The sequence below is a fragment of the Ambystoma mexicanum genome, chromosome 7p (genome assembly GCF_040938575.1).
Source record: "Ambystoma mexicanum isolate Mex_15411 chromosome 7p, UKY_AmexF1_1, whole genome shotgun sequence".
Classification (NCBI taxonomy): domain Eukaryota; kingdom Metazoa; phylum Chordata; class Amphibia; order Caudata; family Ambystomatidae; genus Ambystoma; species Ambystoma mexicanum.
In genome coordinates, this window is record NC_090939.1 from 829,281,768 (window position 1) to 829,307,427 (window position 25,660).

The following is a 25,660-nucleotide window of genomic DNA, read 5'->3' on the forward strand; positions in this document are numbered from 1 at the left end:
TCCACTGATTAACACGAAGCAGCAGGTGTCGGGAGTAAAACCCATCTGCAGGAGTGGCATACAGATGGCAGTGGCAAAAGGGGAGGAGATACCTGTCAACCAAAAGAAAAGAAAAAGAACAGAATGGCCATCAGAACTACATTCGAACAACTCACTTCAATGATCACACTAAATCCACAGCCATATGCATGCTAGCCCACTCCAAAGATTCATCACCACCCAAAAACCACTTGCGACTCATAACTATCTATATCGAGGTGTAAACACCATCACAAACGAGTGTACCTGTGCATGCGTCTGTCAAAACAGAATCCATCAGATGGGATTGGTAACGTGCATGGACACAAGTGTCTGAGGGCGCGTCGAGACAGGGAGGGCTCAACAAGGCCAGATAGACGATGGTCCCACTATGGCAGCCCTGCATCACATAGCGCAGGGGAGGCGGATAGATTCCAAGAAGCCCTGTACATGGCAAACTCTGTATCAAATCACCTGCCCATGCATCCATTCATCATTCCCTCATCCCGGGATTAAAACGCCTGAATATTTACTCACATAACATTAGAAATATCCATTGAGTCTGTGCGTTATGCAGCCTGCAAAATCCACAGTGCCCCAGCCCGTAATGCCAGTGTTGTGAAGTAACATGTATTTGGGAACGTCCGGCCTCATCGCCCACGTCGCTATTGCGCATCCCAAACCATTCATATCAATCATTGCATCCTCGCCATGGCCCCTGTCCCAAGGACATTGAACAATAGTACGTTATATTTGCAGACAGACCTGTGGGCATTTCCCCGCCGCTAGCTGAAAACCGAAAGCGCCGCCCTTCGAATTCCTCATTTGCAACATCACGTCGAAGAAGCATCTGTGGCCGTTTGAAATCACTAATTAATCCATCAAGTGCGGCTGTGTGTGAAAATGGCAACTGCCTTCACCCACAAATGGGACGCCCCGCCCGTCGTTGCAACTCGGTACAGTGATGCATGAGGGCCCACCGTTACTCGAGTACTACGTACCACTGACCCTTCACAAGTCTGTTCGCGACTGCACAGATAGTATGTGAAACAATGGGACCATAGCAGAATGAACATATCAACCAATGTTATACGGCCATCGGGTACAAATACATGATTGCAATAGCAAGATGCCATTCCCCGAATTGCAGCGTTGTGTGCGGGACGTGCTCGGCCAAAGGGGAGAGCAGTTTGCACAGGTGGAATGAATCACCACAGGTGGAGGCCATACAGCCTGAAAACACATAAATTGCACAGCCAGTCTCCTCCCACAACCACACCGAAATGCTACCGGCAGGACTCGCGATGTTGGCCCTGGGGGACCTGATAGCACTGCAAGTACTCCAACTCCAGGAAGAAGACGAACACCAACTACAACCGGCCGCACGGAGGAGACGCAGGAGGAGGAGGAGGGCAAGGCAGGGCCAGCAAGGGCCGCCAGCACAGCCACTACCACCACGCAGGCAGCCCGCAATCCCACGCCTCCGAGCACATCCGTTCAACCTCACTGATGAGCAGATCCACACCCTCTACCGTCTGGACCGGGACACCATAGCCGCCATTGTGGACATGACACAGGCTGACCTTGTCAGCATGATAGACAGCCCAACCGCCATCCCACCCCTACTGAAGGTGGTGTCTGTACTACACTTCCTGGCCACAGGCACCTACCAGCACACAGTCGGACAGTTGCATGGAATTTCTCAGCCACTGTTCTCACGGACACTATTGCAAGTGCTCGATGCCCTCCTGCAGCACGCAGACGACTACATCTCCCTACCACGCTCGGAGCAGGAAATTACCAACACAAAAGTGGGATTCCATGCACTTGCCGGCATACCGGGTTGCATTGGTGCCATCGACTGCACCCATGTGGAATTGGTCGTCCCACATGCCATGGAGGCCCAGTACCGCAACCGAAAACAATTTCATTCTCTGAATGTACAAATGGTGTGTGACTCCAACAGGATCATTACACATTGTTGTGCCAGATTCCCTGGATCAACCCATGATTCTATGGTCTTGAGGAACTCTACAATACCACGCTACATGGAGCGACACGCAGGGAACAGATCCTGGCTACTCGGTGAGTCTCATTACATGCATGATAATGTGGGGTATGTGATTCGGCAATGACCTGGCAGGAAGGGGGGGTGGGGGTGTGCGTACGTAGCAATGGCATTCCACATCATACGTTTCTCGTCCACATACAGGTGATGCTGGATATCCACTGAAGAGATGGCTCCTCACACCAGTCCGGAACCCACGGGACCAGCATGAGGAGGACTACAACCATGCCCACTCACGTACCCGTGTAGTCATAGAACAGGCATTCGGCCTACTGAAGGGTCGTTTCCGCTGCCTCAGCAGGTCTGGCGGGGCACTCCTGTACCGCCATGAGAAGGTTGCAAAGATGGTGATGGCATGTGTCATGCTCCACAACATGTGCGTAGAAGAAATGTGCCCATGCCCCCTGACGCAGAACTGCAAGCACCTGATGATGGTCATGATGAGGGCGGGGATGTGGCAGCACCTCAAGGAGTCTGCGAGGCACCGGAGGGCCGTGACATTTGTCAGCATCTCATTGATGTATGCTTCTAGCACTCACGCCTGGTGGCTGATACATGGACACGGGACTCGTGGCACTGTGTGTGTCTGGGACATGCACAATATGGACTGTACGCCTATGATGGCCTAGTACACAAAGATCAATGTCCACACATCTCATTGGTTGATCGTGCACTGTTTATGGCATATGTGATATCATGTTGAACACCCTATCGACCCGCCACCCAAGTGAGCCCAACACACCCCCTCCACCCTCCTACCTCCCCCCCGAACACCAGTGTCCAAAGATGCTCATTGTCAGTGGGCTGTCGCTATTGCAAGCCCCCTCTGCGGGTATCAGGGGCACCCCTGCCTGTGGAGCGCAGGTTCCTCCCAGATCTACGTTGGGGGCTGCCCTGGACGGAACTTGCAACGGATGATGTCTCTGCCTGCTCACGTCCATGCATGTCCCTAAGGGTTTGCGAGAGCTCAGTGAGCACACGGCGCACTGCGGCAAGTTCGGCACATACGTCCTTGGACGTCGCATGCAGTTCCCCCCTCAGGCTCTCGGTGCTTCTCTCCATTTGGACTCCCAGGCTCTCGGTGCTACTCTCCATTTGTGCCCTTAGTGTCTCTGTACCTCTCTCCATTTCTGCCCTAAGTGTCTCAGTTGATGTTTCTATGTCTGCCTTAGTGCCCCCACATTCATCGGCATGGTCCTTGAGGAGCGTGGCCAGTTGCTGCTGTTGCACGATTAACTGGTCGAGGGACTGTTGCCTCTGCTGGGCCATGGCCATTTGCGGGGGTGTCACAGAGGGGCTGTTGACCTCATGTTGCCTTGCCACAGGGCTTGTGGGGGATGGCCAGTCGTCGTCTTGTGGGTGCCCCTGCGTGGTATCCTCATGTTGTACGGGATGGGACAGACAGGGGGATTGGGACAGGTCATGGATGGATCTGTCTTCGACATCCCCGTCTTCTGTGTCGGAGCATGCTGCCATCAATGGGGTGTCACCTATGGTGCTGCTGCCACCAGAGGCAGTGCCTTCTGTGGCATCCGTTGGGGGGACCTGTGGTGGTGGTGGTGTGGGCATGCTGGCTGCTGGGGTGCCTGTTGATGTTCCCTCCTCTGTGCTGCCACCTGATTTGTGCTGCTGCCGTGTCTTGATGCGTGCAGCTGAGGTGGAGGGTCTTTGGCCGTTGGTCTTGGCCCTCTTTGCAGGTGTGCTGGTAGGGGTGTCCTGTAGCTCGTCGTTTGGATCGGACCCTGTGGTGGAGTAAAGGAGGGCGAGGGTTATTGATGGGTCTGTGGGAATTGGAATGGCATTGTATCACATGCATTGGGGTGGTACCTGAGGGTGATTTGGGTCGGGGCCTTGGAGGTGCTTTCATTTGTGTGTGGAGTGAGGGTGCAGTTGTTTGGCAGCCTGCAGTTAGGGTGTGCCTGCTGCACGTGTAGTGCGTGTTTTAGGGGTTTTTAATTATTTATGTATTTATTGTGGGTTTTAACGTGCGCTATCAGGCCGATGTGTGTGGACGTTCTCCTGGACATGTGTTTCTGTTGCACTATGTGGACACATGGTACTTCACATGGTTGGACTTTGTGGATTTGGCATTGTTTTATCTGGCCCACCTACCTGAATCTTCGGATGTCTGCACTCCTTTCTCCATCCCTCCGACTCCCTCTATGCTCTCCATTCCGATGGTGGAGGCACAGATTTCTTCCCAGGGGGTCAACTTGATGGGTGATTCAGGACCTCCCCCGGTGGCTGTGGCAATGTTGCGGTTGGCAGAGAGTATGCTGCGGACGCGTATCCGCAGGTCGTCCCATCGCTTTCGGCATTGCTGTGGGGTGCGGGGTGCGGTCCCCACCGCACTTACCCGCTGTGCCACCAGAGCCCATATGGCCTTCTTGTTTGCAAGTGCCGTCCTGGTCATTTGCGTGCAGAAGACGACGGCAGCATTCTCCTGGAGGGTCTCTGTTAGCACGGTGAGTTCCTCACGGGAGAAGTGGACCTGCCGCTTGCGGTCGCACGCTTTCTTCGCTACTTTTCCCATTTTTCTTGGTTTCGCTAGGGTGGATGACGGGTTGGGGTGTGTCTCAGGGTAGTGTTTTTAGTGGTTGTATGGTTTTAGTGGTTTTATAGGTGTACGCGGGATGTTTCCCGTTCCGGGCCCATGTTTTAACTTCCGTTTCCGTATATTTCCGGTCCCCGTACTTTCCGGTAGGCGCACACTGCGGTGTCCGCTGTGATGGGTGGCGGTATTGCACCTAGGGCGCCGTACGGCGGCGGTGTGGGCCATTTTGGGGTCTTTTCCGCCATCGCGGACTTTGCACTTCCGCCATGCCGTGGTGCTCGTGCCCGATGGGTCGGAATGGGCCGCACTTTGCTCCTTCGTACAATGGCGGTAACGCTATTTGCGCTGTGGCGGTCCGGTCAGTCACTTTCCGCCAGGGTCGTAATGAGGGCCATAGTCTTTTCTTTATTAAACTTGAATACAGAGTGTGGCAAAGCCCCCTTCCTTTTCCCGAGGATTCCAAATGAGTTGATCAAGCTGACCGATGACTTCCCCCAATCTGAAGGACGATAAGCCTGGCATTGCATGGGGAAGAGCCCATGTTCACCCCATCCCAAAGTCCCTATTGACCCTCAGAGAGGCTAAAGCACACACTGGACAGACCCAAAGTCCCAGGAAGAAATAAATGATTGCCTCTTAGCAAAAACACAATTTCATCCACAAAATGCTGTTACAGCTGATACTGATGCTGCCACAAACCATCGATCTCAAGGTAAAGAGCCATTTCAAACACTTATAGCGTTTCTTCCAGAGGTACAAACACCCGGCTTTTATTCAATGTTGCAAATGTGCAGCTTCCTGTCTGCAGATTTTACACAGGTGATATAAAGTTTCAAATCAATCGTCTTCCAGCAGAACATTCCCTTACTGAGTGTACAATGTTGTGAATCCATCACAATACACATACAAGGGAAACTGAAAGTTTACCAGGTGTTTCCCCAGCCTAGCCAACATATGCTAGAGAACTAGGAGACCTGGGTCTTGCACAGAAAGCACAAGATAGTAGAAGGGAGGGCAGAGTGAAACCCATAATGGCGGACAGGCCAAACAAATGCTTGGTCTGGAACCTTAATCCCAAATTGAGGCCAGATGCACACAGCAGCAATAGTCGATCCAAATTGTACTCCACTTCTTAAAAACGGATGCAGCCACTCACTTTGAGCCCAGCCGAGAGAAAGCACTGTAAAACCTAGGGATCCCAACTTGCCAGTGTGGGTGTTTGGAATAGGAGCTGAGTTCAAAAAGTGGAGACAAACGTCTATTTGGATATGGTTGGATGAGAGAGCTGGAGACTGTCCAGGGCTCATAGGACTGATGAAGAGCACAAGGGGTGTGGCCAAAATAGGGCCCTGGGAGGGCCCTGGGAGCTAGAGAAGAGACCTTTGAGTTCAAACCAGGAAGTTCACATAGCTACAGCAAGAGGCTAGGAGGGGTAAATAGTGGTGCCCAAACAGGTCAACACTAGAAGTGTGGCAGAGGAGTGAAAACAGTCACCCAGAGGGGTGAAGATCTTGAGGGGAATAGTAGTGCGGTGAAGGGTGATGCTCAAAGGATTCAAGAATGCACCCAGGGGAGTAAAGAAATTGAAAGTTATGGTAATGTGGAGGACAGTCATACAGAAAAGGGTGGCGCTCAAAGGTGTAAACAAAGTACCTGTAGAGGAGAAAGATCTTGCGGGTAACAGTGCAATCACAGAGGGTGATTCTCAGAGGAGTGAAGAAAGCAAGGAAGAAGTTGAGGATAGAAGTTGAGGCTAGATCTGAAGGGGAGGACAGTGATCATAGTGAAAAAGGTTGGGAAAAGAAACAAGCCCTAACACCTCTACCTCGCCTTCACCCCAACTCTCTCCACTTCTATCCTTCTATCCCATGTACTTCTATAACATGCAAGAAGTAGAAAGTACTGAGATGAGGAAGAATAGGGGTAGCTATCATGAAGATCCAGCCAAGAAACTGTGACTAGGAGGCGGTGCGGATCCGCCGTGATCATTCAGAACTTGAATTAATGTTCTAGTCTCCAACTACAGACCATAGTGAAAACCAATATAAAAAGTGACAACTGACTTACCAGGGAGACAGCTCCTGCCTGGAGGAACTGAGAGCATGGTAGACACCTGCCGCAGAGACCCGAAGGGGGAAACTGGAACACTGGAAGGCGAGAAGCAAGGTGGTCAGGGGATACACGAAGAGACAGAGAACCGAGAGGCTGGCTGGGGAGCAGGCCAGCAGCGCAGCACTGCAGGTCCACGTGCTCTGGCCAACAGAGAGAAATGCCAAACAGGGTCAGAACCCTCAGAGCCACTGCAGCATGCTAGAAAGATCCCCAGAGTGCCGGCAAAAAGGAGAGAGACACTGGGAAGCCCATGACCAACGGCAGAGCAGCAGCCAAGACCCTAAAGGTATTTGGGCAGCTCAGCCTATGGCTGAGGGTCCCCAGAGGGTACAATAAGCCCTAAAGACAACAGTGCATGAAAAGTAGCAAAGGAGGATAACCCATATGGGTCATTAATGAAAATATCATTAAGGCGCTATAAGGAGAATAGGGTCTGGGACCTGTATAAGAGAAGAACATACCATGTAACAAAGTTACATACTCTTCTTTGTGACAGTACCTGGAGAGAAGGCAACCCAGGGCTGTCAAATATCAGAAAAACTGTCTGAAGCAAGCTCTGAGAGTGATTCCTGTGAATGCAGTACTTGGCAGGAGAGTAAACCAAGTCTGCCTATGAAAATAAGAGACTGCGAAAATGACTGAAAGCAATACATATTAACACAGAACTTGGCAGGCGAGTAAACCAAACCATGCTTGAGATTAAATACTGGAAGAATGGAAACCCAGGACTGCCACCCTGGGTCAGGGACCCACTACAGTTTACAGAACCATCCAAATTAATCTTCTTTGTTGCAGTGCCTGGCAGAAGGGAACCAAGTCTGCCAAACAGGGTTAGGGTCCCACCACATTTTAGAGAAGCATCCAAACTACTTTTCTTCATCGCAGTGCCTGGTAGAAGGGCACCAGGCCTGCCAACTATGGTCTGGGACCCACAGATACAGAGAAGAAGCCTGGGAAAGGTTGATTGAGGAATAGAGACATTTCCACACTATTTGCTGAACTATGCCATAAGCCTAAGTAAAGATGGTGAAGGAAAGGTTCCCCTAACAGTTGATGAACTGTATCAGTAGTCCGTGGAATGCTGGGGAAAGGAGACATTCCCCCACCAGTGGAGATTGAACTTTGAGAATTTTCAAACCAAGAACTGCTTTTTGTCTAGGGTAAGGGAGTTATTCCTCTGGAGCAGGAATGCATCCTTAATATTTTTAGTTTAGCATGAAGTGTGAGGGACAGAGATAGGACTCTGACATAGGACCTTGGACTTTTACTTTTGAAATTCTGACTGTGACATTAATATCTCGGTTGAGGCAGGGATCCTCCTCTTAGAGATAGGGTAAGTTAGGATTTTCTTTTCATTTTCTGACTTGAATATAAGTTTATGCCAATCATGATTACCCCTCCGTGTCAGAGTTTTACTTCTACACCTTTACACGTCTCATTGCTATGCGCAGGCGGCAGAACTGGTGGCATGAATAACAGCTGTGAAGATGTCAAAAGGGTGTTGTGCCACAATTCATTCAGATTCTGCATATGTCACACTGTCAGTGCATTCTGGATTAGCAAGATGTAAGAGGAGAGACTTTAGGAAGTCTGACGGATCACCGGTCTAACATACAAAATTACTTTCCAGATTGATTGATGTATTACCACTTCCTTCTGCATTAGCAGTGTCGAAGTGTGCTGCCCATACCAATGGTACAGACTTAATTTCCCGGGCAATGATGTAGCAGAAACAGCAGCAAAAGAAGCAGTGTAGTTACCATATGTTACAGAAATGATTTCCACATTTACCAAAATCCAATGGCAACATGGTATAACTAACTAATGTATTCAATGCTATGCCTGTAACCTAGATAATACAGCAGCAAGGGCAGGCTCCCCGGGAGGAGAAGGATTTATGGACAAAAATGGGATGTTCCTTGTCACCCACAGATTTGATATGGGGAAAAAACCTTTTGGGAAAGCATGATATGCCAGCATAATTATTTACAGTTGCTCTTGGACAATCACATTACCATGCACACATTACCAAAGAAAGCATTGCTGCAGAGATACAAGCAGATTGGTTTGTGCCAAATCTGCAGGAGCATGTAGCAGCATTCAATACCAATTGTTTGACATGCCAACAATATACAGCTGGACATTCTTTGAAAACAATTATGGTGACACTGCCTCAACCTTCTGGTCCGTTCAGACATCTCCAGATTGATCATGTAGATATGGCTGAAAAGTGTAATACATTTCGATATTTGATCATTGTGTTGTGTCCGTTCTCCAGTTGGAATAATGCTGGCCAATGCACCCATCCCGATGCTAAATTTGCAGCAAAATTCCTCATCAGGAAGGTGTTGTTATGATGAGGTGTTTGCGAGGTGTTGAGGTCCAACAATGGACCACATTTTTTCAACAATTTTTTCAAGAAGTAACTTCCCCACTGGGCATTAAGCATACATTTTGCTCAGCTTACCATCCTCAAGTCAGCAGTGTTGTGGAATGACACATTGGTCTGTTTAAAGAACGCATTACAAAGCTTTTTTGCAGGCTTGATAAAAATTGGCTTTTTGCTTACCATTGGCACTTTTTGCTTTGCCAAACCAGCCTGGTTCTGACCATCACCTTACCCTGCATGAGGTGTGGATGGGCAGGAGAATGTAAATGCTGCTTGCTGCCATTTATACTAAGGATGATGCGCATTGCTCAGCCAAAGTATTGGGGAATTAATCTCAAGTGTATCTCAAAGAGCTTACCAACTCTCTTCGCTAATATCCATACAGACCGGGCCCCTTTTAATATGACCATCATCACCTTCAGCTGGCCAACCAACAGCACAAGAGAAAGGCACTTTGTTGCAGCCAACCCAGCTGTATTCAAGGGACAAGATATATGTATGCAACGTCACCACTAAATTATGAGATCCAAGGTTTGTATGCCCTTTTACTGTGACTTATGATATTCCAACTGTGGTGAAGGTGATTGGCGGGAAGCTCTGGATGCACCTTACTGACATCCAAGTGGACAAAAGCCCCAGCCCCCACTGCAGGAGAAGAAAAGGGGGGAGTGACAAGGGAAGTAATGGTGTTTATACAAGAAACATTTTTCACCTCATTGAATTTCTTTCAACAAAAAGACTGTTTTTCTTCTTCATCGTGGCTGAAGATATCCAGAGGGAACATGATGAGAAGGATGTTGTATTTTCTTATGTTTCCTCTGCTTTTGTCCTCTTTTTTCCTTGCTTATTTTTGAATGGGGATATTTGGATTTTAGTTATGCTAATATAAAGGTTCCAGAAAATGTTAGCATACCCAGGATCAGAAACAAAAGAGGGATTCCTGACTTGGAAATGTCCTTCAAAAGCATTAGGGCTGAGATTTGCGCAGACACTGCCAATAAGAGGTATGAGCGCATGCGAGGGGTGGGAAGAGAGAGTGCAGATGACACTTGCTATGCATGCTTGTTGATACCTCACACTGTTGGCCCACCCAAGACTTTTGTCCCACAAGAGATACAACCAGACATAATACAATGCATGATTCAATATGATGAGTTAGAGGGATGTTTCAGGGGCATAATACAGCACAAGTACAATGGGTACACGAGGGTAAAGTGGCTCAGGATGATGCACATCTTAGAATAAAATAGATGACAGAAAAGGAAGAAACAAAGAAACTCTTAATGTACTATGAAACTGAAGGGGTCATGAAGGGAGAGATAAGCCTTTCAATACACTACATTTATTGAGTAGGTAAGGACACAGGTATGGTCAAACCTTGGTGTATGAAAAGGTACGCATGGAAATACACGGTTCAGTATGCTACCAACATGAGTGGATAGAAGGATTGATTGGATGTAGGGCAATGAGACTGATAGGGAAGGAAAGGTGCTTTGAGTCAACAAGAAATGTTATGAAATATGGGACAGTAATATTAATTTACTGTCATGGATTGATGAGAAGAAGAAACCAGTGCCAATATATGCACTTATCAAGTCTTGTTTGTGTTTCAGAGGGGGCTTCTATGTCATAAGGGAGAACAGGAACTGTGAGGTGATGATTGATCTTACAGGCATACGCAGTGCGACTACCGTATTAATGGACCATGTTTGCTCCTGTGGGACCCAAGTCTATGCTCCACTACTACCATATTGGTTTGGCATATGTACTCTTATCACCTTGCATTCCCTGACACTCGTGGTGGTGAAATTGTATATTGTCTCATTTAATGATCATCCAGCGATCAAGGAACTGTAAAGCTCACATACTAGGACGTCGCTGAAAATGTACAGCGGTACAGGCATTGTGACCTTCCCAAGGAGAAAAGAATTGTCAATCTGTGAATGAAGAAGAGGGATAACTATTTTTCGAAGATGTCATCAGACAAGCTCAAAGAAACGCCAGACGAGTTCCGCCTGTTCTCCAGACTGCAGTACTTTTCACTACCTTACTTGCACCAGGGGTGCAGACTTCAGCCAATGCACAATGGTTCCAGATCACCCACTGGGAGCTGATGTGGTTGGCAACAAAAGAGGTTTAAATACCATCAAAGAGGAGCTTCGGGCATTGGGCTTGACTACCCTGCAGAATAGGTACATTTTAGACTTGGTAACAGCCATGGAAGGTGGAGTTTGTGTGAAAGTAAGGATAAGTTGTTGCACTATAAATCCAGAAAACTATGCTGATAACAGCAGCCTGATTGACACCATTACCAAGTTGCACACTCTCAATATGGCCATGGAGAAAGAGACTTCCAGGGTGGTCGACGATGATTGGTGCAGCACACTTTTTTTCCTGGAGGCCTAAGTGGTTGAGCAACATTTTCAAAATGCTGATTCCCTTCCTCTTAGAGCTGATCGTTGCCTTTAGGGGGTGTCAGATAGCAGTGGGTGGTGTAGCAGGGTCAGGACTAAGGTGAACAACATGATTTCTTTAATACTGACAAGTACCGATGTTGTTGCCACTCCCATTTCGATATACGTGCATGAACCAATGCGGCAGTAGAAAGAATGGCCAGATAAACATTGTATGGTTCGGCTGGAGCATCTGATTGGTCCCCCAGGCACAATTTCTTCCCCACCACCAGACCCCACCGGGTTCATTAAACCATGGGTAGATTGTGACGCAGATGGAGATTGTAACTTTTTCTCATTCACCTCAGAGGAATATGAAGCAAGTAGGGAAAGCTTACGTGTAGTGTGTAAAATTTGGGTCACCAAAGATAATTATGATAGGGCCACAGAGGAGGGGGTCCAGTTGGTCCTTAAAAAATTAATGAAATGGGGGCTGTTCATTTGCAGATCCAGTGTTCTAAGCACCTAAAAAGATATAGGTCAGGAAAGCCCCCACTAGCTACATATTAGGCCGTTAATGGTTATGTGGCTGTCTCGTAGACACGTGTAAGTAGCCTCATTATAATAAAGCTTTAGGATGATAGTTAAATATAGATGCAGCAACATGCACTCAGCAAACATATGCAGGCTGCAACATATGAAGCACTAGTATTGAAAAACACAAATAGTAAAAGATTTAAAACATATTAGGGAACAGCGTTCTTCTTTTTGAGCAAAATAAAAAAATGCCCAGTTACGATAACTCAGACAATTTTATTTTTCAAAAGGATATCAAATGGTTACAAGGGAAAGGCAGTTTGAGGTGACGCGTTTCACACTAAAAGGTGCTTGACCACACAATGGAATTGTTGGCTGAGAAGTGGATAAATAGAGTGAGGTATGTCCTCTATTTCCCTGACAATGACAGACCAGCACTGGTTTAGATGGCAAGCAGGCAAACATCTTTGAATGGTAAACCGGCACATGGCATGTATGTATGAAGCACATAAGCTAGAATGCAGAGATGCAAACACCTGATAAATATAATGCTGTAACTTGCCGTATTTACACAATAGCAACAAAGTGCCCCTGAGCAATGTCTGCCTTAGAAAATACCCAAAACAAGTGTGCAATGTGACCCAACTGAAATCACATCCTACAGTTAGAATTCATATACCATACAGTGCAAGTGCACATAGCAGCAATATGCATCAGAGAACCACAACTGAGTAGCACCAAAGTTGGTTATTACACACAAAGTGCCAATGCTTTATGACAGCACAGACCCAGTTGGGGATCAGCATATCGGGTTCAACAGTGTGAAACCTCACCTGATCATGATGTGCCATAAAGTGCAGTTCAGAAGAGCAACAAGTGCATTATAGCAGCATGAACTAGGACCAAGGGTAACAAGAGCCGATCTGGCAATGAATAACACACACCAAAAATAGTCTGTTTCAAGTACAGAAAACATATCCCACAATACAATTGTATATCATCCAGGCCCAGTCGCATGGTGGAAAATAAAGTGCAAGTGCACTTTGCCAACTCAACCCCCAACATTGCCCACCCATACAATGATGGACAATGTTGTCAAACATCTCATGCAAAATGCAATTAAACATAGCCAATTGTAAAATGACCCACGAGTCCCCATATACAGTATTTAGAAAGCGCACAATAGGCTAACAAACATTCTAAAAAAAGAACAATTCAGCTGTAAAATGTGATGCCTCTATGCCCACTAGACTGGGGAAAACAAGAGGAAAGACTACAACTAATCTCAAACTCTTATAGTAATGTAGACACCTCATTAAAAGCCAACAATGCATATCATAAAATTTAAAATCACATAGTAAAAAATGGTGTTGACAGATGAGTAGCAAAGACATAGATGAGCAATTCAACCAGAAAATAACCATTCTGTAGATATCATGGTCACACCCCTATGAAAGCATGAAGGTCCTCATTTATATTATGACCATGAGGAACTTTGGTGTCCAAGTCCAGCATCAATCTGGTCTCTAATTGACAGCGTTTCAAAGTTCTGTTACTATCCCGAGGATCCATGGGCACAGGGTCAACTCCAAACAAAGTGAAGAGTTGAACATTACTTGCATGATGCTCCTGAAAATGTTTAGCCATATGATATGATGGATCAATTGTTCTAATGGCCCTGAGATGTCAAATCTTAATCTTCACTTTGCAGGTGGCACTACCCACATACCATTTATTACATGGACAGTTCAACATATAAACAACAAACATGGTATCACATGTGATATAATGCTGTATGGTATGGGGAATGGCCAGTACTGGATGCACAAATGTTTTCTGTGAAATAGCATGTGAACAGACTGTACATTTGTGAAACTTGAAAAAGACAAATGGACGTTGGGACAACTAGCCAATGTCCATCAATGTACTGTTTGTAGAAGGAAGGAAACTCGAAACCAATTTATCTCTCAACAATGGCAACCGTCTAAATGTAAGACATGTTTGTGAGGAAAGAAAAGGCAATAAGTCCTCGTCCAGTCTAAGGACATGCCAGTGCCTCTGAACTAGCTTTCTCATGTGTTTGCAAGCAGTGCAATATATCACAATAAGGCAGAGTTCACCACTGTCTAGTTCAGTAATTTTACTGTTCATATTTAACAAATGGTCCCTCTTCAATTTTCTGGCCTTGACATAAGCATTCTCAATAACCTATCGGGAGTAGCCACATGATAAAAAATGTTGGGAAGTCAAAGAAAAACATTCATCAAATTGAATCAGATTGGAGCCATTTAAGCGGTAAAACACAAATTCTACATAGGGAATACTGTTCTTGCAACTAACAGGATGACTGCTGGTGGCGTGTAAGGGGAGACTGGAACTAGTGGGTTTTCTGTATACGCATGCGTGCATCCCATTGACATTCAGTTTAACATTGACATTGAGATACACTATCTCAGAGGTACTATGATTCTCTGTCAAAGCCAAATTAACAGTGTCACAGTTAACTTTCTTTACAAACTAAACCATGTCTACCTCAGTACCCTTCCATATGATGAACACATCATCTATAAAACACCACCATGCAACGATTTGGTCGGTGTGAGTCTGATATAAAACTTCTCTCAGCACTGTGTTCTCCACCACCCCATGGTAAAATTGCATATGATGTGCAACAGTGCGGCCCATTGCAGTTCCTCAAACTTGATGAAAGAATTATTTTTCAAACAAAAAAGCATTACTGCTCAAACAAAAAGTTTGCATCTCCAGGATCATGGCATTATGTGACCGAAATTTAAGAGATTGTGTCTCCCAAAAATATCTGCAAGCGGCAATTCCAACAGAATGGTTAATGGACGAGTATAAAGAAACAACATCAAGTGTTGCCAGCATCAAATCATCTTCCCAGGGCATTTGATTGATATGTTGTAAAATGTCCTTGGTGTCTCGCAAAAAGGAGGACAGGGTAGAAACAAAAGAAATCAAAGTTTCATCAACAAAACAAGACATATTTTCTAGCAAAGACCCTGATAATGTGAAAAGGTCTCCCTGGTCGCTGAACCAAAGATTTGTGAATTTTGGGTACAAAATAACTTGTTGGGACCGTAAAAGAAGAGGAAACCAGAAACTTGCATGTGTCATCATCAATGATGCCCAATCAGAATATTTGTTAACCAATGCCACCAAGTGGCACTGAATATCAGTAAAAGGAATTTTGGACAATTTGAAATAACATGTGCTCTCTTGTAATTGTCAAAGGGCTTCTGCCAAATAACTTTCACACTTTGAAGAACAATGTTGGTACCCTTGTCTGAAGGTTTAATAATCAGCTCAGACAAACTGTCCAACTCCTGTAATATAGTCCAATTGAAGCTTGGTCAGATTGCGTTGTAAAGGTAATTTGCGTGGATATGCTGTCATTAGATCATGAAAAGCATACACATATCACCCACTAGGCATGGGGGGGGTTGAGTTTAGACTTGCATTTCAAATGAGTAGTGCCTGACCAATCATAATCTATATCAAATTCAACAAAATCCAGATTGGCTGAATCAAAAGAAATATTGGCTAAATCAGATAAATCCACCTTTGAATCTCTGTCAAAGATGAGAAGATCTGTTCTGCCTTGGTGTGGTGTTGATTTAGAAGCCTTCGCCAGATTTGTAGTAAAACAATTCTTTAACTTAATTTTGTGAAAGAATTGGTCAAAGTCTAGTATTGTCTGGATGTAATCATATGAGAGAGTAGGACAAAAATGATGACCCAATTTCAAAAGGTCATTCTGTTGATCTGTCAGATTATGTGATGACAGATTGATGACTTGCATATTGGCAGTATGGGCCACTTTTTTTTAGCATCCTCCAGTGTGTGTTGGTCTGGTTTGGGGGTCTCTGCTTGTGTCGCTGCCCCGTCTCCCTTGGTTGGTTTTGTTCCAACCGCCTGATTTCATCTTCTGCACCTTTAGATTGGCCCCTTACCCTCTTTTGTGTCTTTCCATCTTGAAAAAGTAGCTGCATTTCCCCTAAAAAAATGTGTCTATCCATAGGCTCCTCATTTTCGGAATTGGAGACATCTGACTCAGAGGGTATAGGGGCAGAATTTGTAGAATCAGCTACACCAGCATTCACCATGGGCACTTTCCTCAAAATGTCAAAGCTCTTGGCAAAGGTGTACACTCTACCAGTTTCATAATCAGTATTGTCACAGATGAACTAATAATGTTTACGTTGTTTTATTTCTTCTTCATATGCCACCAGATTAGCATCCATTTTTGCTATGAATGTATTTCTATCCTCAGTTGTTGTTATGTCTTTCAGCTGAGTCTCCAATCTTTCAATGTGGTTCAATATGGAAATGCGACCCGGTTTGCATATTTGATGAAAAGAATGAGAAAACGTGATCAACATTCATTAGCTACAGAGCCCCATTCTTTGACCATGGCGGGTCCTGATCCTGAAAAGAGGGTGTTGTCATAATATGTAAACCTCTTGGGCTACGTCCAACATCAAGATCATTCTAGAGAGAATGTTCTTCTCACCACTGATTGGCACTTCTTTAATTCCCTGACTAAAGTTATTTCGTATTAGTAGTGATTTCAGAGAGATTCATTTGATTGCCAGAATGTCCACTAGATATTGTTTGCTGCTCATCAAACAATGACTGTGCCTGAATCAGGTGTGCTGCCTCTCTTGTAACCTGCATGATGTTAATAATAGTAAAAAAGAAAAAAGAAAAGCATGCCCAATGTCATTATAATAAAGCTTTAGAATGATAGACATACACACAGTGACGTGCACTCAGCAAAAATATGCATGATGGAAGGTATGCAGCAAAGTATTGGAAAACCCACGTAGCAAAAGCTTTTAAGTATTTTAGGGCAGGGCGTTCTTCTATTATGAAGTAAAAGTGGTTTTCGTTTTGCATGATATATATGTATATTCACTGAAAAAAACTTTGTTAAAGAGACGTTATGGTTAAGTTGCACTAACAAAAACCCATGAAAATCTGTGCAAAAACGTTGTTAATGGGACGTTATGGTTACAAGTAAAACCGACAAACTCGCCAGTTATGGTACGCTAAGCAACCATAACTCGTGCCACCTCTGTGCACTGCTAAGACTAACTGCTAAGACTAACACCCCAGACATAAAAGATGAAATTACAAATCTTCTCTTTCAATTGCCACTAATTGTTCACAACATTTACTCTCTGCAACCATGTTTCACAAGACCACATCAATAATGTACCCATACCAAATTCTGAATCCATTCAATTTCACCAGCTTCTGCAGAATTCAAATCATGGGATATGATTCCCTTTTTGCAATTTAGACAATCGTTCCACCAAACAATTAAACTCACATAGCCAATATGTCAAACTAATGCTTCTAAGGTAGCTTACAGGCTTCACACAAGGCCAAGTATCTCTTAGAAAGAAAACCTTCACAACAGTAGGTATAATATACCACGCTGGTGCCGCAAACAATTCAGGGCACTACACTGCACTGCACACACACTGACTTTAACAAATGCCTACTTAATATTCCTTCAATCGAAATGTAGTAACTAAACTAGAATACTCCAACAGGTATGTAACTACTTGAAAAACACCCTTCATTGCAAAGCAGTTCAAATACACCATCTCAATTCTTATATGACAAAACATCTAACCTCTAATGTAGTTAGAATATGCCAATAGGTATCTAACTATTTCAAGCATTACTTAAATTACAACATACTTCAAACAAACATACTATACCAGTTACTCACGTAACTGTAATTGTTTTTTTTATCCAGTACAGATTCTTTTTTCCCAATGACCCAATAATTAGGTAATGTCAAAACAACAGCAGTATGTCATAAAATAATGTTGTACCAAACACAGTTTTTAAAATGTACTGTTTATGAGGGTCTAAAAAGAAAATGTATATTTAAAATTGTACACTGCTACAACTTTTGAACTATCATGCTTAAACAATTGTACTGTTTCTTTTCCACAGAAAAGAAACCAGAGATTGCAGCTTCATAACCCTACAACACTAAGTGACCACAACAATTATAATCAACTACATATTCTGTGAGCACTATCACTTGTACCACCCTCATAAGTATCATATACAGTTCAATTACATCATTCCTCCATATTACAAAAACTTTGTACTCCCACTACATTACCGACAATTACTGTACACATATTGCTACTACAGTGATTCTGGCCATACTCCTACTACATTACCTATAATTACTGCTATACACATATTACTACTGTGGTGGTTGTGCCCAGTGCACATATTCTTGGGGCCACGGCCTGCGGCCATGCCCACCAGAATCTGTCCACTGACCACAACACAATTAACTATATAACTAATACGTATCATACACCATCAACTAATAAAACTCACCCTGACCCCCTGCAATTGAAGGGATGTCAGCGTACACCGAAATAGACTGCAGACTCTGTGGCATTTTCATACCCTTTCACCTATAAAGACAGCTCCACATTACCTTCATTCCACTTCCCTACCATTTCTGTGTACTCTTCCAGCCATCAAATAACCCCAAATGTCTTTTCCAAACTGCCCGTTCACATCGCTGTCAGTGATCTACCGCGTAGTCCGCAAACAGCTCTGGCACATCCTCTGCCCTTTTCAACCTACAAAAACAGCCTCATATCATCTTTTTTACAATCCCCCACCCTTTCCAGCCCCTCTTTACACCATCAAATGACCCAAAACATGTTTTCCAGACTTTTTCCCCACTGCGCTGTCTGCGGTCACCTGCGTCTGTCCGTGAATCCAACATGGCGGGTGCTTTCAAAAATATGACACACCTCACCCTTTTCACCATCCAATCAGGGCATGCGTCCGATGTCCATGGACCTCATATTGGTCTCTAGATCAATCGGGGGCCCGTCCGCGGACCGAACAGGCAAGTGAGTCCATGGACCGAAGCCAGTTATCACTACATTTTTTTTAACCTACTTTTTTGTCATTTTAAAGAAAACTACTGGACAGATTTACACCAAATTTACAAAAGCATGCTTTCGGGACCAAGCTGCCACTCATGCCACAAATGTGGGGAAAATCTGTCCAGTGGTTTGGGCTGTAGGTGTGAGCAAAGTCTTTGTTGCCATTGCGTCTATGGGAAAAACTGCACATTTTGGGACCCCTCCTATAACTTTGCCCCCCCCCTTGATGAAACCTCACCAAACTTTGCAGGATCGATCTGACAGGCCATATACCTTTTCTTTTTTTGCAAAGTTTCATGAGGATTTGTTCAGGGTGGGGGGGGGGCAAGTTGTAAGCCGCCCAAAAAGTGCTCTTCCTATGGGTTTAGAAATTTAACTATAACTACAGGGCCACTACTGCTGGCCCTGTAATATGTATATAGATATATATATTCAGTGAAAAAACTTTGTTAAAGGGATGTTATCTACATCTGTATCTATCAACACAAAGTACAGGTATGCTTATATTTTTAAAATTATATTTCCAACTCTTTTACAAATGCATGTAAACAGGGTTCCTGCCGCTTACCCTGCATTAACCTACTCAATAATCATATTCTCATTTGTCCCACCTCCTGACATCAAGTAGCAGTTACTTACAATGCTGTGTGGTTGCAAAGTTTTCTTTTAATGAACATTTTCATAACAGTTTAAAAACACATATGTTCAATTTCAGCAGCACTGTCTGTGTCTTTTTTGTGAAAGAAAAGAAAACAACATTTAAAACATTTCTACAGCATGTTTAAGTGACATATCCTGTGTAAAAGTTTAATATATTAATAGTACATGGATACTTGCCAATTTGACCCATTATAATCTACCAAATGTTATTTTTTCGTTCATTCTGTCACTTATAATACCAGTTCTCCCACTAACAAAGTTACACTAAAACTCCCACATTGCAAAGTCAAAACGAAAACTGCTTGTATGTTACTAAAGCACGGCATTTACATAGAATAAAAAATGGCAAAATGCAATGCATTTAAAAATATTTATTTTAGTACCATTACAAGTCAAACAAATAAATGCATGTATACATTTAAAACAGTACTGTGTGCAAGTTTTAAAAAATAAATGAAAGAAAATTGAAACAATTTGTGCAACATTTTGAAATAACAATTTTATTAACTTTCACTTTCTAATCTGTACATGCTTATTGGCTCCTTGATTTTATTCTGCATTCTAGGACTTGCAGTGTACCTTTTCTAATGCAAATAGTGCAACCACAACTCCCACAATACAAACAAAAGAACCATCATTTAATAAGCAGCTACACATTTGAATGCATCACATTCGCAAGTATGCATGTACTGACAACATAATAAACCTTCACACAAGTGTCACTTAAAGGTGTTCTACAAATATTTTCCATTGTTATTAACTCTTCTTCCCAACAACTCCTCCTACATTTATAAATAATGTCTTCTTGTACTAAAATTACTTCACCATGACCATACATACCCACTAATTTTCTTCTTTCACAATTGCAGTGAACAACAACCTCCTGGAAGACAACAACCTAAAGACAACTATGCTTCACATCCTACAAAGTAAGTACAGTACTGTACTAGTATTGTTTCTGTTACCCGTACACTACCGTTTAGCCGCAATGTAGCCTAGAACATTCCTTTCAAGTCAACAAAATTTATTTCACTCTTATTCAGTACACCTCAACATGTACACTGTTTGTTTTCTCATCTAAACACCATTACTATACAACCCACTATTATCCTGCAAACATCATAATGTCCTTACTTATTCATAGACACTACTGTTCTCTTATGCACTAACTCAAAGTCCTTCACACATCTACACAAACAGCTACTCTTACAACCTTACCAACCACAACTAGCAGCCCAATGCACAATCACACAGTCCTCTATGTATGTCTGCCATCATATTCACACACTCATTCACAATACAAGCAAATATATTCCACAACTTTCAAACCCACACTTTCCTTTTTTCTCCAAAACACAAAACAGAATGCCTACTAAAAAACAACTCTGTAGAAAACAAAACAAATTGAGCAGATAAAAATAAAAGCATGCCAAATACTCATCCACCTCTATCAAAATGTATAGCAAATATTCAAACATAATTGCTAATACAGCCAATCAACAAAACTAAACCAACAACTACTAAAGAAAACTAGGGCCCCTCTTCCAGAAAATTAAAATAATAAAATGCATAAAGAAGAAAAATGTTAATGCTCCTTCGACTATATCTACAAATGTTAACGTAGTCAAAGTGAAGCATTAAAACATTTTTTACAAAAAATATTCCACCGTAGAGTACTTCACAATCTTATGAAAACAGATAAAAAGTCATGCTTTGCCCTTATAAATTACTGCAGAAGACTAATCCTGGAAGCTCTCATTGACAGCGCAATTCTGCTCAAATGAAAATTGTTTGTATTAATTTTAAAGAGAATGAAGCCACTAACAAAATGAATCAGTACATTACAAAAAGTACTTCTAAACATGCACAATGGCAACATAGATACATTTCCAAAATTCTGTGAAGGTGAATGGATTCACAAAAGCAGCACATAACCATATTTCAATGAAGAGTCTTATAAACAAGAACAGAAAAACACAATTGCCATGTATAGTAATAGCTGAGAGTATGAAAGGCTAGAAAACACCATTATGGCACAAGAAACCCTTATCAAAAAACATACCCAACAAACTTTCAATCAACATTTCATTTCACCGTACCAATACATCCAGTCTACAAATGGTCATGCAGCTCAATGTGTAACGTACGGCAACAATCCTCCAAATCTTTATGACAATTCCTCAATCACTATGTGAAAGTAAAAGACAAAATTAGAATAAAAACTTTACAAACCATGGACTCCTGTCCATTGCACAACTACACTGGACTGTGAGGACATTCATTAACCTGCATTTCAGGACCTGCTAGCAAAAAGCACCACTATAAGGAATATTCTGCAGGGACTGTACCATGGAGAAAGTCCTGCTTTACAACGACAACATTTTAATAACGTTCTCTTTCAACAAACAGAACACATCCAGAGTAAATATTTTTGAAGTGAAGATGATTTAGAAAATTCAGTTACTTTAGAGACCATTAGCGAACACCTTACAAACACCAATCTTCTAATACACACATACAAAAAAGAAGTAGAAAAGTTTAAAAGCACATCTGCTGAAGTACCAAACCAAGTATGTGTGTGTTGTCACAGAACTTCTTATAAAAAGAGCACACAAATTGTAGATATGACTTACAAAATAGAGGACAATGAGGAATCCCAATGGTTCCAATTAACTTTGTATCTTATAGAGGAAAATAAATACAAAATAAGTGACCCCTCAATACTTTGCACATACTGCAATACAACGCTTGATAATATTCAAATGCCACCCCATGCTGTCATTAATAACTTGAAAATATTCCCACTTCCAAAACCTCTCCAACAACTTAATTTGCATGAGAGCATTATGATCCAAACAGTACACCCATTTCAAGCTATAATATGACTTCAATCCAAAACAGCCAAATTGCCTCCTTCTGAATTATTAAAAGGCATTCATGGCAAAGTAGTATATTTGCCATTGGATATTAATGAAAATGTAGAAACTGTTGGAGTGCAACGGCCAATACATACATTTTTGATTATCCTAGTTAATGGTGTACCAACAAAAGACAATAAAAAATACATCTGCCAACAACTAGTAGACTTAAACAAAGTTAGAAAAGCCCTACAATATCGAAAAGAAAACAATGAGTACCACAAAGATATAAACATTGAACAGAATTTAAGAGAAAGCACCCAAATAATTCAGGATTCATCACCAACTAGCCAATTTGATCTTGTATATCCCATTACTGCATCCATTATTTTAGACCAGTATACAATCCATGCACTACACTCCAAAGACACCACAGGCGATGCATTAGAAGCATATCAAATGCATCAAGCCAAAGGATCTCCAATTAGCATATGGGAGAAAAGTGTAGAAGCACATGCCTTCCCTCTACTCTTTCCTACAGGAAAAGGGGGAATATATGATGAAAGATCCACACAAATAACAGCATCAGAAAATCACTCTTTACAAATGTATTCTGAAGACCCCAGATTCAGACAAAATGTAGAATACATATTCCACCTCCTGTTCAAAAGTGAGCTAGCAACTCTATTTTACGGAGTTGCACACACATTGAAAACAGGCTCCAATTTTTTAAACATGTTTGCTACCCAACTATTTCAAAAGATAAAAGACAAAGATGATGTTTTGCATTCAAGTATCACAAATCTCTTGGCAAACATGTGTGGTATTAAAGAATACTGGTTCCAACGTCATGCTGATGTACGGTGTACGATAAGGAACCTCTGCCCACCCACATGGTATGTTACTTTAAGTTGTGCAGAACATGCATGGGATGACTTGCACGACTTCTTACGCATTGCAAACCAAAACAAAGAAGGATTAGACATATAAACACCAAGATAACTCTTTTCTCTTGACCCTGTAAATGTATCAAGAAGTTTATGGTCAAAGGTTTGAATCAAAAGATTTGAAAAACAAAAGTATTGAATCAAGAGATTCAAATTCAAAACTTTCGACATACTATTTTTAAAATGCAAAAGTGCATTTCTTTCTAAACCAATACGTCGACAATAGTCATGGATTGGTTTCAATTGAAATGCACTTTTACTTGGTAAAAGTAGCATTTCAAAGCGGTTTTGGTTGTAACGTTGTAACGTTACATGGAGCTGTCCAGTGCTGAAATTATAGGACTGGACAGCTCCAAGTAACATTTCAAGGTTATTTGTGTGTGTCGGCATTTAAATGCCATTTTTTTAAACTTTGAAATGTTACATGGAGCTGTCTAGTCCTTTAATTTCAGCACCAGACAGCTCCATGTAATGCTGTAAGGTTTTAGTGTATATTGGGGGGGGTGCCGCCCAGCCCACCCAACCCCCACAACCCCCTCGGACCCCCCAATCCTAACCCAAGCCCCAACCCTAACCCTAACTCAAGTTTCAAAAGGCAAACTTTCACATTTTTTCGAAGAAATTGCCATTCGAAACTGTTGTATTTTAAAAAAAAAAGATTCAAAAGTTTGCCTTTCGAAACTTTTGCTTTCGAAAAAATGACTGGACACTGTATCAAGATACTTTCACCACCACTTTATTTCCATGCTGCACTTCATCTGTAATAAAAATATCCCTCCCCTTGGAGAAGTGGAACATTTCTTTTGGAGAAAAGAATATAAATCCAGAGGAGCACCACACATCCAAATTCTTTCGTGGATAAACGGTGCTCCTAAATTTGATCATGACAGTGATGCCACTGTTTTGCAGTTAATTCACAAATACATATCCTCCAACATCCATTCAGAAACCACACATACTGAGCTACATACACACATTTTACACTTCCAAAAACATAAGTGTGGCAAATACTGCTGACACAGATATAAAAACAAAGGCAAATACTATACACCAAATTCTGTTTTTGTTTCCCTGGACCAGTTTTAGCAAAAGCCAAGTAAACAGCGTTGTGTCTTCTGTTAGACACAGTGTGAAAGGCAAAAACCGAAGCTTCAAAGTACATCAATGATTACAATGCAATCATTGCCCACTTGTGAAATGCAAACATTGATATACAATATATTGCAGACAATTCCACTGCTGTTGCAAGATATGTCATAGCCTACCTAACCAAAGATGAGAGAACAGAGCTAAAAGACCTCTGGGATGGCATATCACCTGACAAAACACTGTCACAAAAATTGTACCGCTTTGGCTTAAAAATGCTGTCTCATACAGAATGGGTATGCCAAGAAGCTGCAGACCATTTAACAGGCACAGCCTTATATGGCAAATCTGAACACATACAACCTCATTATAAGTTTGCCGGTCTGAGAACTATGGTACTGGTAAGCATGCCAGTACAGTAGGTCTCAGACCGGCAAACTATGAGTTGTGCTCGCGGGTGCCTTTCTGCCCGCCAGGTCAGACCTGGCGGGCAGAAAGGCACCCGCGAGCACAGCATGTCGGATGCACCATTATGCATCCGACCTCCCCATTCTCATTCAGCCCTATGGGGCCGAATGGGAATGGGGAGCGCAGTATCTTTTTTCCGGGACCCGCAAATGGGCAATTATCGGGTCCGGCAGGGGCGTAATAACCCAGTAATTGCCCATTTGCGGGCACCGGAAAAAATTGCAAGTTTGATGGCAGCCTGCCAGTTTTACCAGCAAGGCTTCTGCCAAACTTGTAATGAGGCCCATAGTCTGGTTAAGCTTTGGTCCAGCTGCATCCAGAAAAAGAGTGCTGAAATCCTACTAAGACATAGAAACAATAGCCAAAAATGATCCCAACAGCCAGGACATTTTAAAAAACAATTTATTAGATACATATTACCCAACGAGAAGTACTGCTTTTGAAAGCATGTGCCTGTACCAGGTAGCCCAAAATTTCTCCTACAAAAATAATTTCAAACCAGATGAAAAATTTGGAAAATACATGATTTCAGCTTGTGAAGAAAGCTTCATCAAACTTACCAAATCTAGTCTGATTAATCATATACAATTATCATTTAACACTCCCAA